This window comes from Ovis canadensis, chromosome 15 (genome assembly GCF_042477335.2).
Source record: "Ovis canadensis isolate MfBH-ARS-UI-01 breed Bighorn chromosome 15, ARS-UI_OviCan_v2, whole genome shotgun sequence".
Classification (NCBI taxonomy): Eukaryota; Metazoa; Chordata; class Mammalia; order Artiodactyla; family Bovidae; genus Ovis; species Ovis canadensis.
The window spans coordinates 42559896-42576455 of NC_091259.1; the positions used below are offsets into that span (position 1 = coordinate 42559896).

Genomic DNA, 16560 nt, shown 5'->3' on the forward strand with positions numbered 1-16560 from the left:
CTCCCAAGCCTCTGATTAATTGATGTTTCCTCTTATTGACTGTTGATAACCAAGGTTCAGTGGTTTTTATAATCAGGCCTGTGAGTAATTCCTTCAAAAATGTTTCTCGTTACTTCCGCAGGTAGACTCAGTCGGTAGGTTAAAGAGACAGTATAGAGTCTGGCTATCTGAGTTCAATGCAGGCTTCTACTTATTAGTTGTGTGACCCCAGCCAAGGTGCTTAGCTCTCCATGCCTCATCTTTCTCATTTTTAAAATGAGAAGGGCAATAGCATCTTGGGGTTATTGGGGCTGTTGTGAAGGTTAAAGAAGTCGATATGTGTATAGCACTTAGAAGAGCACTTAGCTCCTAGTAGGGGTTTTAGAAGTGTTAGTTGATATTATCTAATATCATTCGTTCAAATAATTGCCCCCATCTTTAGGTCCCCCATCTGTGGAATGGAGCAGTTAAAACAGAAAACCAAGTTCCCTTCAGCCCCAGTATTTTATTTTTAAGGGTATTTTTTAACTGGAGTATAATTACTTTACAGTGCTGTTAGTTTCTGCTGTACAGCAGTATCAATCGGCTATAAATATACATATATCCCTTCTATCTTGAGCCTCCCTCCCACCCCCTCCATCTCACCCTTTTAGGTCATCACAGCCCAATATCTTAGGGCTCTATTACAACCCCACTGCTGTCTGCTTTGAGTAGGTGATGTCTGTTCTGTGAACATCCCTCTCCCAGCCTCTGAATCTCAGCCTCTGAAGGGCAAGGCCCCTGCATTTCCCTTTTGTTTCCTGCTTATTTGCAGCACCCAGAGCAGTGCCTGGCACTCAGCAGAAACTCAAGCACTGTTTTCTGGATTAAGCTAGACTGGCCGGCTCAGCTGCCTGGGGTGGCAGTTTGAAGCACTGCTATGCAGGCCCAAATGTGATGTGCAAGAAGGCAGAACCAAGGACAGCAGAGGAGGTAGGCTGCCAGCCAGCAGAGGGGGTGGGGGGAGGAAAGGGGCTGGAGTCAGAGAGGGAGTGAGAAAATGTAACAGCAAACCTGTGTGCTTTGCAACACCAGATACTTTATACTGGAAGTGCTCCAGCCTGGGTGTAATTAAGACAAGCTAATCAAAGAATCAGAGGCAGTGCCTCGGATGTTGCGGCTGCTGCTGTCACTGGACTGGAAGAGAGGTTGGCTTCTTCTGGGACCAGCACAAACAATAAGATTGCAGGGAATCTAAATACGAGAAAGAACAAAATGCTGCTGACGGAGGGGGCCGGAGTCAGCAGGGTGGCAGGCAGAGCCGACAGGCAGCCTAGGGCTGTAGACAGAGCGCAGACAGCCCTGGTTTAAACCGGCTCCATCTCTGTGTGAGCTTCCATCTTTTCCTCATCTGTTAAAGGGGATAATTCCACCTTGCAGGATTGTTGTTGTGAGAATTAGAGAAGATAATATATCTGAAGTACCTGGTATTATATAGGAGATGTGTAAGAAATAAAGTAACTATTCCATTTCTTTTTCAGTTCGCTTGGTCAGGGTAGGAAGAGGGGAAAGTCACTTGTTAGTGTAACTGTTCTAGTGAAGTAATTCTTGGTTGGGAGAGAGAAATGATGACATTCTGGAAAGGTGTGTCCAGCGTTCCTACATAAGTGGGGAAAACAGCAGAGCCAGTGGGAGAGCAGGGCATGGCATACTGGTGAACTCTTTGAGGGCAAACCTCTTATTTTCCATTTAGTTCCCAAAGCCTGGGGCTTGGCTCAGTCTGCTGAATGAATGGTTCCAGAGTCAGGAAAGGTGGGCCCAGTCCCAGGACTCTGGACACGTATACCTGCCCGCGTGTGAGCTGGGATCAGAGGCTGAGCGCCCCTGGGGGCATGGTGCTCTCAGTGGGTGCCCGGCAGGGTGCAAGCTGTGCAGCAGGAAGCGACAAGAAGCCCCTGTGAGCCCTGGCAGGAGGCCAGCAAGAGGGAGACAAGCTGGAGGAGCAGAGTTCCTACCAGCTGGATGCCTGGCTCTCACGGCCGGCTCCCCTCGCCACCCTCCTGCCCCTGCTGCCTTCAAGTGGACTTCCCTGCCTTCAGTCTCAGCCCCGAGATCCAGGCCCTCCATGCCTGGTGCTAGGTCACACAGGCGATGGGTGCAAAACAGTTACGGAATAGACTGGAGCAGAATGTAGAGAAGCCACACTTCGCTGGTTGGGAGGAGAAGAAACACATCAAACCAGAAGGGAGGGGGAAGGGAGATGGTTGAAACAATGTAACTTGGGCCCTACTCTGTCTTAAAATGCACAGGACTCCACAAAGCCTATTTGTTGTACCCACTTCATGGAGAAGAAAACTGAGACTCAGAGGTGAAACAAGGTGCTCAGGGCTAAGTAGCAGTAGATGACAGCACTCTGTGCCTGACTTTTCCAAAAATGCTTCTTCGACTCTCTCACCTCCTCAGGGCCAAGGAGGGTGGGGAGTGACTAAGAGCACAGATACTGGGATCCTATCTCCCAGATCCAAATCCTGGTACCTCTGTTTATGAGCCGTATAGCCTTGAATATGAATGACTTAGCCTCTCTGTCTTTAAAAAAAAATTATTTTAATTGAAAGATAATTACTTTACAATATTGTGCTGGTTTTTGCCATACATCGTTGTGAATCGGCCATAGGTACAGTGTGTCCCCTCCAGCCTGAACCCCCCTCCCACCTCCCTCCCCACCCTATCCCTCCAGGTTGTCACAGTGCACTGACTTTGGGTGCCCTGTGTCACATGTCAAACTCATCCTGGTTGTCTCTTTTACATATTGTAATGTGTATGTTTCAGTGCTATCCTCTCAAACCGTCCCACCCTCCCCTTCTCCCTCTGAGTCTAAAAATCTGTTCTTTATGTCTTGGTCTCCTTTGCTGTCCTGCACGTAGGATTGTTGGTACCATCTTTCTAGATCCCATATATGTGTGTTAATATATGGTATTTATCTTCTTCTTTCTGACTTACTTCACTCTGTATAGTAGGCTCTACATTCATCCACGTTTTTAGAACTGGCTCAAATGCATTCATTTTTATAGCTGAGTAATATTCCATTGTGTATATGTACCACAGCTTCCTTATCCAGTTATCTGCCGGTAGACATCTAGGTTGCTTCCATGTCCTAGCTATTGTAAACAGTGCTGCAGTGAACACTGGGGTACATGTGTATCTTTTTCAATTCTGGTTTCCTCAGGGTACTCTCTGTGGCTTGACTGCCTCTCCTGGAAGATCATATTATTGACCTCATAGTGTTGTTATGTAAAGTGCTGACAGTGCCTGACACAAAAATAAAGGCTCAGTAAATGTTAGCTGTTGTTGGTGTTGCTTTTATTATATGTTGAGAATATAATTTAAGGAAGTAATATTAAGGTGACTGTAAGAAGGCTGAAGCTCATGGTAGGAATTCCAGAAAGTGGAGAGAGAAGTGTCTCCCTCACCTAGCTTGTCGGGGTCCAGGATCTCGGCAGAGCAGCAGAATGGATTTGTAAGCTGCGGCCTGGGTACACTGATCTGGGGGATCTCGAAACCTCAACAGCCCTGGAAGGAGTGCCAGCCCAGCTTTGCTCAATGTCAGGGTTCTACTGTTCACTATCCCAGACAGGGACTGGGGCCCTGCGTGTTCCAGCCCAAGAGAAGCCCCACAGCAGCCACGTTAGCTTCTTAAAGTGAAAGTGTTAGTTGCTCAGTCGTGTTCAACTCTTTGCGACCCTACAGAACTGTAGCCTGTCAGGCTCCTCTGTCCATGGAATTCTCCAGTCAAGAACACTGGAGTGCGTAGCCATTCCCTTCTCCAGGGGATCTTCCTGACCCAGGGATCAAACCGGAGTCTCCTGCATCTCAGGCAGATTCTCTACTGTCTGAGCCACTGGGGAAACCCATAAAGTCAAAACATCAATGATTCAACTTTGCTACTTCATTTGCTTCCGGGCTTCTTTGTTCCTCCTTCTTTTACAATTTGCTTTGGTTCTTTCCTTAGTTGTCCAGTGAAGTTTCTCTTGACCTGGGCTGTGTTTGCCACAAGGTTGCCCCCATGGCTAGAGAGGATGGTGAGGCAGGGCAGGCTCCTGTATTAGACAAAGGAAGAGCCTCTGGAGCTGAGTGTAGACAAACTCAGTGACAGGAAGGAAAAGCGGAAGCCATTGGCCGTGGCCGGCCTGGCCCCTGTCTAGCTGTGTGCCTTGTACAGTCGTTCTTTCCCACTGAGCCTGATTCCTCATCTGTAAAACCAGCATCACAATACCCAACTCTAAAAGTTATTATTCCAAATGGCACAGGTGTGTCAGGCGCCTGCCCAGTGCCTGTCATAGCATAGGTGCTCAGCGGGTGAACTTGGCAGGGTCACGAGTTCAGCTGCTTGCTTGCTTGCTTCCTTCCTTCCTTTTCACCCAGGATTACCCTCCACATTCTGACGAAGCTGGCCGGCTCCCCTTCGTGGGCATAGCTGAGGTGAGCAGGGGTGAGATGAGGGCGTGTGGCCGCCACTTGCTCAGAGGATCCCTGGCTGCCAGGGGCAGGTGTCCCAGGCCCAGCTCTGTCTTTGGGGCCCTCACCTCTGTGTCTGGCTGAATGGGCTCCAGCTGTTTCCCTTACCCTTGGGAGCGGCTTACTTTGGCTTGAATGGGCAATTTGTTTGCCTTTTCTCCTGATGTGCAGTTGTTCAGCCTCCCCTTCCTGCAGAGAAAAAAGAGCTGACTGCATTTCCTCTCTCCCACTTCATGCAGGCCCTTAGAAGGGATTTTACTGGGGGCCCTTTCCTGGAGCACTCACGCATGCCAGACAGGCATTGGTAAAGGGTTAGATGTTTGGCAGCAAAGTGTAGTGCCTCCTCCTCCAAGCAAAAGCAGCTCTTTTACCAAACTGGAACTATAATCTGTGCAAGGATCTTTTATTTTTTATTATTTTCCTTTCACTGATTATTTCTAACTGTTGAACCTTTGTGCTTTTCTAATATGTGTAGCAGAACAGCTGACTGGCGTGGCCTGAGACCTGTCAAGTGGGGTCGCATAGGAATTGAATCGAGAGAGCTAACTTATTTTGACACTGGCTATAGATCTGAGAGGCAGTACCTCCAAACCCCAGGGCCTTGTAGAGATCTTCGAGGCAAGGACAGGCTTATATGGTCCCGTGCACAATGGGATGGGCAGAGTGGAAATGCTTTACTTATTTTGTCCCATTTAATCCTCAAACCCAGTTGGTGCACGGTTGTTAACCCCGCTTTCTAGATGAGAGAATCTGAAGCTTAGGTTGAACTGTTTGCACCACCGGGTCATCAGGTCAGGAGGAACCTGTGTGTCGAGTCTTTAACCCAGGCCTCTAACTCCAGAGTCTGTGGTCTCCTGCCTGCTGCTGCCTTCCTGCAGACCCTGACAGTCTAGCCTGTTTTTAAGGCCACCGGATAAGATTATTTCATCTCTTCATTTCAATATTTAGTTCCCCTTCATGTTGGCAAGTTCTGTATATTTAGATTATATGCAGTCTGGTTCAGATTAAGCAGTTCTCTGCATAGTAACTAGGTAACATTGTGACATTGATAACATTGTGTTGTTATCGCGTTTCCCTCTTTACCTTCTGAGAGTCCCATCCCTTTTAGGATTCTTCTTCTGGTGTCCCTTCTCTTTAAAATTTTCTTTTACTTATTTAATTTGTGAATAATTAATACATGTACATTATTTAAAACTTAAAAAGCACAAAAAGATTTTAAATGAAAAACTTCCCTCCTGCTTTATCTTCCATCTATCCAGTGCCCCAAAACCCTTCTACTACATGTGAAACTAATGCTATTATTAGTTTCTTCATATCCTTCTAGTTGCTTTTTGCATACATAAGTGAATGCTAAGATTTATTTTTATCTTCTCTTTTACATAAATTGTAGTATACTCTACATGCTTTTTACTGTCTGATTTTTTTCTTTCAGTAATTGATCTGGGAGATCTTTTCATATCAGTATAAAAGCCTTTCTAGGGACTTCCCTGGTGGTCCAGTGGTTAAGAATTTGCCTTGCAATGCAGGAGACTTGGGCACAATCCCTGGTCAGGGAACTAAGATCCCACAGGATATGGGGCAGCTAAGCCCGTGTGCCACAACTGCTGAGCCCACATGCCACAACTAGAGAGTTTGTGCACCAAAATGAAGATGCAAAACAGCCAAATTAAATTAATTAATTTTTAAAAAGCCTTTCTAGTTCATTATTACCACTACATAATATTCTAGTATACCTATGTTCAGTTCAGTTCAGTTCAGTTCAGTTGCTCAGTCATGTCCGACTCTTTGCGACCCCATGAAACACAGCACGCCAGGCCTCCCTGTCTATCACCAACTCCTGGAGTCCACCCAAACCCATGTCCATTGAGTCGGTGATGCCATCTGACCATCTCATCCTCTGTTGTCCCCTTCTCTTCCTGCCCTCAATCTTTCCCAGCATCAGGGTCTTTTCAAATGAGTCAGCTGTTTGCATCAAGTGGCCGAAGTATTGGAGTTTCAACTTCAACATCAGTCCTTCCAATAACACCCAGGACTGATCTCCTTTAGGATTGACTGGTTGGATCTCCTTGCAGTCCAAGGGACTCTCAAGAATCTTCAACATCACAGTTCAAAAAGTATCAATTCTTTGGTGCTCAGCTTTCTTTATAGTCCAACTCTCACTTCCATACATGACCAACTGGAAAAACCATAGCCTTGTCTGGACAGACCTTTGTTGACAAAATAATGTCTCTGCTTTTTAATATGCTATCTAGGTTGGTCATAACTTTCCTTGCAAGGAGTAAGCATCTTTTAATTTCATGGCTGCAATCACCATCTGCAGTGATTTTGGAGCCCAGAAAAATAAAGTCAGCCACTGACTTTCACTGTTTCCCCATCTATTTGCCATGAAGTGATGGGACCAGATGCATGATCTTAGTACCTATGTACCTATGTACCGTGATTTATTTAACCAGTGCCCTGTTGCTGGAGATTTAGGTGATTTCCTGTCTTTTGCTTATTACAAGTTGTGACATAGTGAATTACCTTGTATATGTGTGTTATTTCATGTTTAGGTGAGTATAGCAGTAGGATAAATTCCTAGAAGTAAAATTATTTTGTTAAAGAGTATTTATTATTTTGCAAGATACTGCAGAAATTGGCTTCTATAGGAATTGTACCATTTTCCACTCCCAACAGCAGTGTATGAGAGTGCCTGCTTCTGCAGCCTCCGTAATAATGTGTTAGGAAACTTTGGGATTTTTGCCAATTTAATAGGTGAAAAACTGCTCAGAGTGGTTTTGGCTTATCTTACTTTTTCAATTGAAGTACAGTATGTAAATAGTAAAGTGCACAAATCTTAATGGTTCAGATTGATGAGTGTTTACATATGTATCTACTTAAGAAACCACCACCCAGCACAAGATACAAACCATCTCCAGCACCCCAGAAGGCTGCTTCCTGCTTGTTCTCAGTCAGTAACCCACCGGAAACCACTGTCCCACTTCTGTTTCCAGAGATCAGTTCTTCCCTGTTCTTAAACTTCATATAAATGGCATCATAAAGCATGAACTCCTGTGTGGCTTCTTTAGTTCAACACACTGTGTCCATTAAAACCATCCACTCTCTGTGTAGCAATCGTTTTCTTCTATTGATGAGTAATATGTCACTTATGAATATACTACAATTTATTAATCCATATAACTGCTGAAGAGCGTTTGAATTGTTTCCAGTTTGAAAATTATGGATAAAGCTGCTATGAACGTTCTTCTACATGCTTTTTGGTGAACATACACATTTATTTCTCTTGAGAATGTAACTAAGAGTAGGATTTCTATGTTACTAGGTCATATGTATAGCATTAGTAGATTCTGCTCAACAGTTTTACAAAGTAGTTGTACTAATTTATACTCCTACCAGCAACATATGAGAGTTCTAATTGTGCCATATCTTTGCCAGGTATTTTCTGTCTTATTGATTTAGGCCATTCTGCTGGGTGTGTAGTGTGGAGTCTCACTGTGATTTAATTTGCATTTCTCTGGTAACCAATGATGTGGAGCACTTTTGTATATGCTTATAGGCCACGCACATAGCTTCTGTTTGTCTAGCATGAAGACTTTGCTCATTGTTTTAAAGTGAGTTTTGTCTCTGCTTTTCGTAACAATTTGTAGAGATCCTTTGTCTTATGAATTCAGTTTCTTTGTAGCATATATATATATTGCGGACATCTCCTGGGCAGTGACTTTCTCCTTTGTTCTTTTAATGTAAACAGTGATGATATTTATCTTTTGATAAATATCAATAGATATTCTTAATTTTAATGAAGTCTAGCTAATCAGTCTTTAATGATTTGAGGTATTTGGGTCCTACTTAAAACACTTTGCCTATTTCAAGGTCATCAAAATGAAAATATCCCTCCATGTTCTCTCCTTTTTTTTTTCCCCTTTTTGGCTGTGCTGCACGACAGGCAGGATCTTAATTCCCTGACCAGGGACTGAACACCTACTGCATGCAAAGTAGTGTCGTACATGAACTGTGTTGTTCCTCTTAATAGACCTGCACTGTCTATACTTGCTCTGCGTGCAGTAGGTGCTTGTTCCATGCAGTAGGAGGAAATACATGCCCCCTGCAGGGGAAGAGCTGAGTCTTAACCACTGGACCACCAGGGAAGTTCTCCTTTGTCCTTTTCAGCAATTGAGTTGTTGGTCTTCTGCTAATAAGTTTCTAGGAGCTCTTTATATATTAGGAAGATTAGGCCTTTGTCTGTGATTTGCATTGCTCATGTATTTTCCTAGATCTTTGCCTTTTGTTTTTGCTTTTGATGTTTTTATTTTGTCCGGTTTTTATCATGCAACTTTTCTTTCACTGTAAATGAAATTTACCAGTCTTTTCCTAGAGTTCTGGATGCTTTAGAATATGGCTTCTGGATTTTGAGTTAGAGAATCCCTCCCCATCCCAGGGTATAAAGGACTTTCCTTGTTTTTTTTTCTGGTACTTTATGGTTTTATAGTCTACATGTGAATCTTTGATCTATTTGGAATTTATCCTGATATATGTCAGGTGCAGATTCAACTTCATTATTTTTCCAGATGGCTACTCAATTGTCTCAACACTGTTTATTGAATTCACTCTTTTTGGCTGCCTTCCTGGGTCCTGTCACTACCAGTATAGCCCTCAGGCATAATGAGGAGCAATGACTTAACCCAAGATTGCCCAACTAATCAGTGGCACAGTTGGGGCCAGTACTTGGGTCCAGCTCCTATTGTTTAGACAGGGCTTGTGGCTGGCTCTCGAGGAACTTTCTAAGTGATTGTGATCTCCCAGGCTGTTTGCTAAGTGGAGGGGGGCTGCTAAAGGCAGAGAGGCCTCTTTTACTTCGTTTCTTAGGTCCTGAGTACTCTGTCCCAGGTCCCACTTTTCTTAGCCTTGGAGGTGATATACTTGTTGCCTCTATCACACCACTTGAGGTACCTTATTTTCTTCACTGCCAGGCTAGAATGTGGTCAGATCTGCATTCAAGAGAAGTGTTTCACAATTAATCAGAGATATTTTTGCAGACCATTGGTTATCATTTGAGTCACATTTCTGTTGAGTCATTTGTTTTCAAAGCATAGCCTCACATCACAAAAAAAATGCCTCCTTGCTGCTACTGCTGCTAAGTCGCTTCAGTCGTGTCTGACTCTGTGTGACCCCAGAGACGGCAGCCCACCAGGCTCCCCCGTCCCTGGGATCCTCCAGGCAAGAACACTGGAGTGGGTTGCCATTTCCTTCTCCAATGCATGAAAGTGAAAAGTGAAAGTGAAGTCGCTCAGTCGTGTCCTACTCTTAGTGACCCCATGGACTGCAGCCTACCAGGCTCCTCCGTCCATGGGATTTTCCAGGCAACAGTACTGGAGTGGGTTGCCATTGCCTTCTCCTCCTTAGCTCTCCATAAAAATGGAATTTTTTTCCCCACTATTACTCCTAAATAAGCAATGTTTGTGTCACTCCACAGGAGTCATTCCACATGAGACCTCAGGTGAAGGTGCCAGAATGTCAAGGAGGCTCACAGAATTGCTAAATTACTCATCTCTATGCAGCCTTTCTGGGCACAAGATTCGGCACCATGTTTTGGCTTAATATACTGATCCTTCTAGAGTTGCTTACAGTAGCAGAACCTGTAATTGTGTCTCACTGCAGTTGTTTGCAAATACTCAAGAGGCCTGTGGCCTTGCAAAAGTAAGTCTTACTAAAGTGAATTCAAAGTAAAAAAAAATACAGAGTTAGCATGAGATAGAGACAGCCTTCTGCAACAGAAGGGCTGAGCTTTGGTCCCAGCTCTGTCTGCCACTAAGCTCTGTCTGGGCAAGCACCCTCCCTCTCCGGACCTTAGGATCCCCTCTGGGAAATACTTCTGAAGTCTGCTTCATTGCTCAAGTCTGTCCTCATGTGCATAAACTGTGTTGTACATCTTAATAGACCTGCACTGTCTATACTTGCTTTGCATGCAGTAGGTGTTTGTATGTTTGTTAAATGCTGAACGAATATTACATACAGTATTTCCCTTATCCCTTCCCATCAGCTTGCTAGTGACTCATAATGTGCCCCGTAGCATTCTGGGTGCTGAGGTGGAATACAGCAAATGGTCTGAGCTTATGGAGCTCATGTTTAATGGGAAAGGGAGCTACGTTAGGCCTGGCACATGATATGTACTTAAATACTGAATGAACATATGAATGAGTGCAAAGCAGAGGGGGATAACACTTAAAAGAAAGAGTGAAGAGGGAGGAATGATTAATTTGGGAAATCCTCATGGCAGAGGGGCTTCTTGAGTGGAGGAAGGGTAAAGGGCATTCTGAGGGATCAACACAAGCAGAGGGAAGGAAGGCTTTAAAGTGTGAATTACGGTTGAGAGACAATTGGTCCACCAGCAAGACAGCAGAGGGTCAGCTAAGGCCATGTCTCTGGGGGCATTAACTTTACTATATAGACAGTGTGGCTCCATTAAGCATTATTTAGGAAGACACTCAGAAGTTGATGGTTGCAGCAGTGAACTTTTTTTCTTTTAATAATGCTTTTTTACAGAGCAAAAGAGAACTGACAGTAATGGGTACCTACTATATGTACTCTGAGCATTTTGCTTACATCATTTTATTAGGTCATCACCATGCAAGGTAAAAAGAAGACATATAAGAATTATCCCCACTTTCCAGATGGGAAAATAGAGACTCAAAGAGGTGAAGCCCTGGATTCAGGCTGACATCCACTGACTCTGAGGTCTGCATTTTCTCCCCTCACCACATGCTCCCTGCAGCGGTCAGGCTTTGGCTTAATCAACACATCAAGCAGCATCTACCAAGCCTATAGCATGCACATGGCTTCTGAAGAGAGGAAAAGGCAGCAGAAACTGATAGTACTTGTCTAGAGGAGCAGAGACCAGCCTGTATCCCAGTCTGTCCTCAGAGCACTGCATCTAGAGACCATGTGCAGCGTGGGGCAGCTTTAACAATGGCCAAGAAGTCAGGTCCGGAAGCCTGCTCTGTCCATTCTTAGACAGGAGCAAGCTTCCTGAGTCTGGGTGACACCCTGATATCTCCCTGTGAACACCCAGTCTCACAATGCTGCCTCTTAGCAGCCACAGGCCTCAGCATGCACCACGGCCCCTAAACAACACCTACCCCACAGCCACTGTCTCTGTTACTGCTCATCTCTGTGGAATTCCCCATTCCGCCTGGGTGCACCTAAGCCCTTAAATGCAGAACAGCTGTGACTCCTCCTTCCGAAGTGCTCTCTTCAGCATTCTGTTTGCCCATTTGCTCATTCATAGATTTAGTCATTCATTAAGAAGCTGCACCAAGTACTAGAAAGAGTCCTGGGCCAAGGGACCTGAGTACAGGCTGGTTGCTTTCATCTTGGGCAAGTACTTTCCTTCTCTGGGTGTGTTTTTCTTTATGGATAAAATAAAAGAAATCTGTAAGGTAATCTTCAAGGTCTCTTCCACCTCTGACACTTTGGGTCTTGTTCATAAAATTCATAAATTCACACCTTTACCCTAGCATGGGGTTAGGGAATACTTCTAAGAAGACATGATGTTTGAGGTGAGTCTTCAAGGATAAGCAGGAGGAAGAGAAAGGCTTTCCAAGGAGTGGGATCAATTTGAACAATGGCTTGCAGAAGGCATGCAAACTGGGGGCGAAGAAGGGATCGGGAGGGGAACAAAGCCGTGGGAGACAAGGCTGCGGGGATGTCTGCAGGTTGAGGAGCTAGGACTTCATCCTGTATGGCAAGAGGGAGCAGGAAAGGTCTTAAGGCAGAGTTGGGACTTGATCTGATCTGTTTCCAGGAGCAAATAGCTGTTCAACAAAGGAGTCTTGGAGGAATGGCAGTGGGTTTGATTTTGTGGCTTTGTAAGATATGAATTCGGTAAGTTTGTGGTTTTCAGCTTGAGGCAAGGAAGTTGCTGCTGCCCTTTGGGTTCAGAACACTGGATGTCTGATTGTTACCTCCAGCATCGTGGCACCAGAGTCCCCATCAGACTCCTGGGCCCAGACTTGGTCCCACCCTAAACACAACTCCAGGTCCAGCCCAAGGCCAGTCCCAGCCTTTTCCTGTGGCAGCCAAGAGGCTGACTTGGTCAGGAAGCTGCACAGTGTGGCCCTAGAGCAGCACACAAGCTTATACCAGTAGCCTCTTACGTGGCCTTTGTGTTTTGTGAGCTTTTGTGAGTCTGTTCGCTTTATTCAGGCAGCACCTTTTAGATAAATTCTGCATATGAAGGGAATTTACTATCATCAGTTGGGAACTGACTTGCAAAAATGTTCGGCAAATGGCATTTTATATATCAAGAAGGAAAAAAACACACAAGTAAAATGATAGGGATTCTTGGATAGACACTTTTTGAAATTTAATTTTTCAAGTGGAATGGATGACCAAAGGCTTACAGGTTTCTACTCTGGGAGGAAACTGCCTTTCTGAGTAAGGCAAGGAGAATTTTAGCTGCTCTAATGTAAGAAGAGATATAGGGTCCTAGAATCACAGTCTGAAGGCGGAGGAGACTGCAGAAATGACCTCATCCCTACCAAAGAGGAAATGGAAGGCTCAAGTGAAGAAATTATCTGCCCAAAGTCACGCAGTAATTCAGAGGCTGAGCCCAGGATGCCAGCCCCCAAGTCCTGACTGCATGGCACCACCACGTCTTTGGAGACAGAGCGTCAGCAACTTTTGAGGCGAGTTCCGAGGCCCCCGCCTGTGTCACGCTGACCTGGCAGCCCTGGCATCAGGAGTCCTTGGCCCGGCTCTCTGCTGGGCAGTTTCTGTGCATCCACACCCGAGGTCCCACATCCGCCATCGTCCTCTGCAGCAGCACATCGCAGGTTTTCAGCAAATGCAGCCCAGGAATAGAAATCAGACCTCTTTCCTTTGATTTCTTAATGTTTGAGTCTCTCCTAGGGGTTGCTACATGAACTCAGCTGTGCTTAAAAAAAAAAGTAAAGGTTTCAGTAATTCAGTTTTGAGGGGAAGGGAAGAGGAAACAAGGGCCTAGGAAGCCAAAACAGGAAATTATCAACTCTCAAATATTTATGGACCATATGGAGTTTTTTTTCCTTTAAAAATTTTTTTACATTATTGAAGTATAGTTGATTTACAATGTTGTGTTCCTTTCTGCCTTACAGCAGAGTGATTCAGTTATACATATACATACATTCTTTTTAATATTCTTTTTCATATATGCAGTTTTATACAATATGAATTTATTCTTTGTATCAACCATAAAGTAGGTACTGTTATTATACCTGTTTCAAGATAGAGAAACTAAGGCACAAAGAGGTTAAATCATTCACTCAAGGAGAAGAGTATTGTCCTGGGCGCTCTCCAGTATAAGGGTCGGGGTATCCAAAGTGGTGGATTCATAATTAGTGAGTGATATTCTCCCCAATTATTCAGCAATAAATCAATAAGAGCTGCAAAGGGAATCTCTTGTGACTGCCAGAAGGCTCTAGCCTCAGCCTGTCCCCATGAAAGCATAGCAGAGTGTTCTACTTTCTGTGATATCAGGAAACTGGGAGGGTTTATATATACAAAGGATGATAAGATCAGAATCTAGCAAGGGCAGATATGTGAGCTGAAGTCAACAAAGTAACACTTAATTGGGCATAAATGTCAGAGGAGGGCTAATGGTAGACATTGGGTGTTGACTGCTTCGATGATTCCTGGTCAGCTTGCAGTAGTGAAACAGAGCAGGGGGCAGACAGAGCAGCAGAAATATTGGCAGAGGGGTAAGGATGAGCTCATGGGTTGTACTGCCTTTACACTTTCCATTGTCAGTGGAACTGGCAGTGGAGCGCCCTGAAGACAAAAAGTGAAAGGGGTCCAGTCTGTGGGTAGGGACAAGGGTGTAGTTTTGAAATGTCTCAGGTTGCAGCATCACCTCTGTATGCCCACACTGCACGTTAACCTTGATCCACTCCAGGGAGAGCCCCCACAATACATGGAAATGTTCATTCTGTAGAAGTAAAGTGGGTGGGAGCCAAAGGACCCCAGAGACCATTTATCCCCAGTTCTCTTCTATGAATGAGATACCCAAGTCTTGGAGCGGGCAGTGACAGGGTTCAGTTGGGAGCTGTCAGGGAGGAGGCCCAGGCTGACTGAGAAAGCGGATCTTCCACCACTTAGTCCAGAACCCTTTGCTTCAAACAATGTGTTCTCAGAAACCGATACCATCCAAATCTAAGACTTCCCTTCCCTTGGGAAAGATTTCTCTTTAATCTGGACCTTTATAGGCTATTTAGATGCTTTTATTAATCTTCTGTTTCTTTGTGACTATAAGTAATTTGCTTGCCCTTCAGGAGCTATAATTGCACAACTATAAAAATAAAGATAGGGACTTCCCCGGTGATCCAGTGGCTAAGACTCTGTGCTCCCAATACAGGAGGTACAGTTTTCATTCCTGGTCGGGGAACTAGATACCATGAGCCACAACTAAGTGTTTTTATGCTGCAGCGAAGGTTGTGTGAGCCACAGCTAAGACCCAACACAGCCAAAATAATAAATAAATATTAAAAAAATAATAATAATCTGGTACCCCCTTCTTGCTCATAAAGCCTTCCTGGTGTTGTAAAAAGTATAAGTTTGATTAGAAAGAAAAAGTAATCATTTTGAATAAAAAGCAAGATAGAATATCATAGAGTAAATATTGTTTTATACATCTCAAGTTAATTTGATGTGATTTAGGGGGGACACTAAGTCCGTGAAAGTCACCTGACTAGGCTTCAGATCAGCCCTGCCATTTTCTAGCTCTGTTCCTCTGAGTACATTACAACCTCCCTGAGCCTCCGTTTTCCTTTGTGGATAAAGAGAATGAGAATACTTAAAATGTTATAATGACAATTAAACAGGACAATATATGTAAAGGACCTGGTTCATGACACCGACAGCACGTGAAAATTTCCACAGCTCCACATCCTGCCCAAACCAGGAGCTGGCAATTTTCACTAGTCTAGTAGGTTCTATCCAAGTAAGGATTTTGTTTCAGAGACAAGACCCCTCTGCTGGATCAACCAGAGAATCAGACCCAGTAAGAGACATACAGTTAAGAGATTTAATGCACAGAATCTGCTTACACAACAGGAGGATGGAGAGGCAAGTCTGAAACCCAGAGGGAAAATCTTCAGGAAGGGCAAGCTGTTGCTCCAGCAACAGGCAGAACTTCTGCCTCGGGGAAACCCCAGTTCTCTTCTTAGGATTGTCAACTGACTGACTCAGACCCACCCAGATTATCTAGAATAATCTCTGTTACATAAAATCAGCTAATTATAGAGGTTAATCACAACTACAAAATAGCTTCACATCAAGTACTTAGATTAGTATTTGATTGATTAACTGGGTACAGGTTGACACATAGAACCAACCATCACAGGGTCCAACTTGTATTTTAAGAAAATCATTCTGGGCATTGGAGGAAGGCTAAGCTGAAGGTGAGAGAAGCTGGAAACAGAGATGAATAGAGAAACTAGCGCATTACATCAGGGGAAGGCATTTAAGTAGCGGTAGCTGAGGTAGAAAGTCAGAAGCAATTTGAAAGGCCGGGCTCAGCTTGTTGGGACTAAGTGACCTGCTACGAACAGGGTTGAGAAAAGAAGGAGAAGAATGAGCAGGATCAGGGATAGTACTGAGGTTTCTGCTGGCCAGACTGGGTGGATGTGTTGTCATTGACCGGTGAGGGATATACATAGAAAAGAGTAGGCTTAAGCAAGGTGATGGCTTTATTTGTTTTTAACATAACCAAGTGTGAGATGGGCTTCTCAGGTGGCTGCCTGCCAATGCCAGAGATGCAGGTTTGATCCCTGGGTCAGAAAGATTCCCTGGAGGAGGAAATGGCAACTGATTCCAGTATTCTTGCTGGAATAATTGCATGTACAGAGGAGCCCGGTGGGCTATAGTCCATGGGGTTGCAAAGAGTCAGACACAGCTGAGTGTGCACGCATATCATACACAACTGTGAGATGCCTGTGAAACACCCAAATAGACGTTCGTGGTAGGAGATTGGCAGGAAGACGTTTAGCTCTGTGGAGAGGCCAGAGAGTTTCTGGAAAGAGAGCTTGGTGAAGCAGATCTTCATAAGTAGTTTTTGGA

The 16560-nt window shown here is 44.5% G+C and overlaps 1 protein-coding gene across 5 annotated transcripts in view; it reads left to right on the forward strand.

The window, feature by feature from the left end:
- The window catches only part of SERGEF (secretion regulating guanine nucleotide exchange factor), a 256384-nt gene that overhangs the window by 167438 nt on the left and 72386 nt on the right, over positions 1–16560 (forward strand). The gene's annotated exons all lie outside the window — the stretch shown is intronic.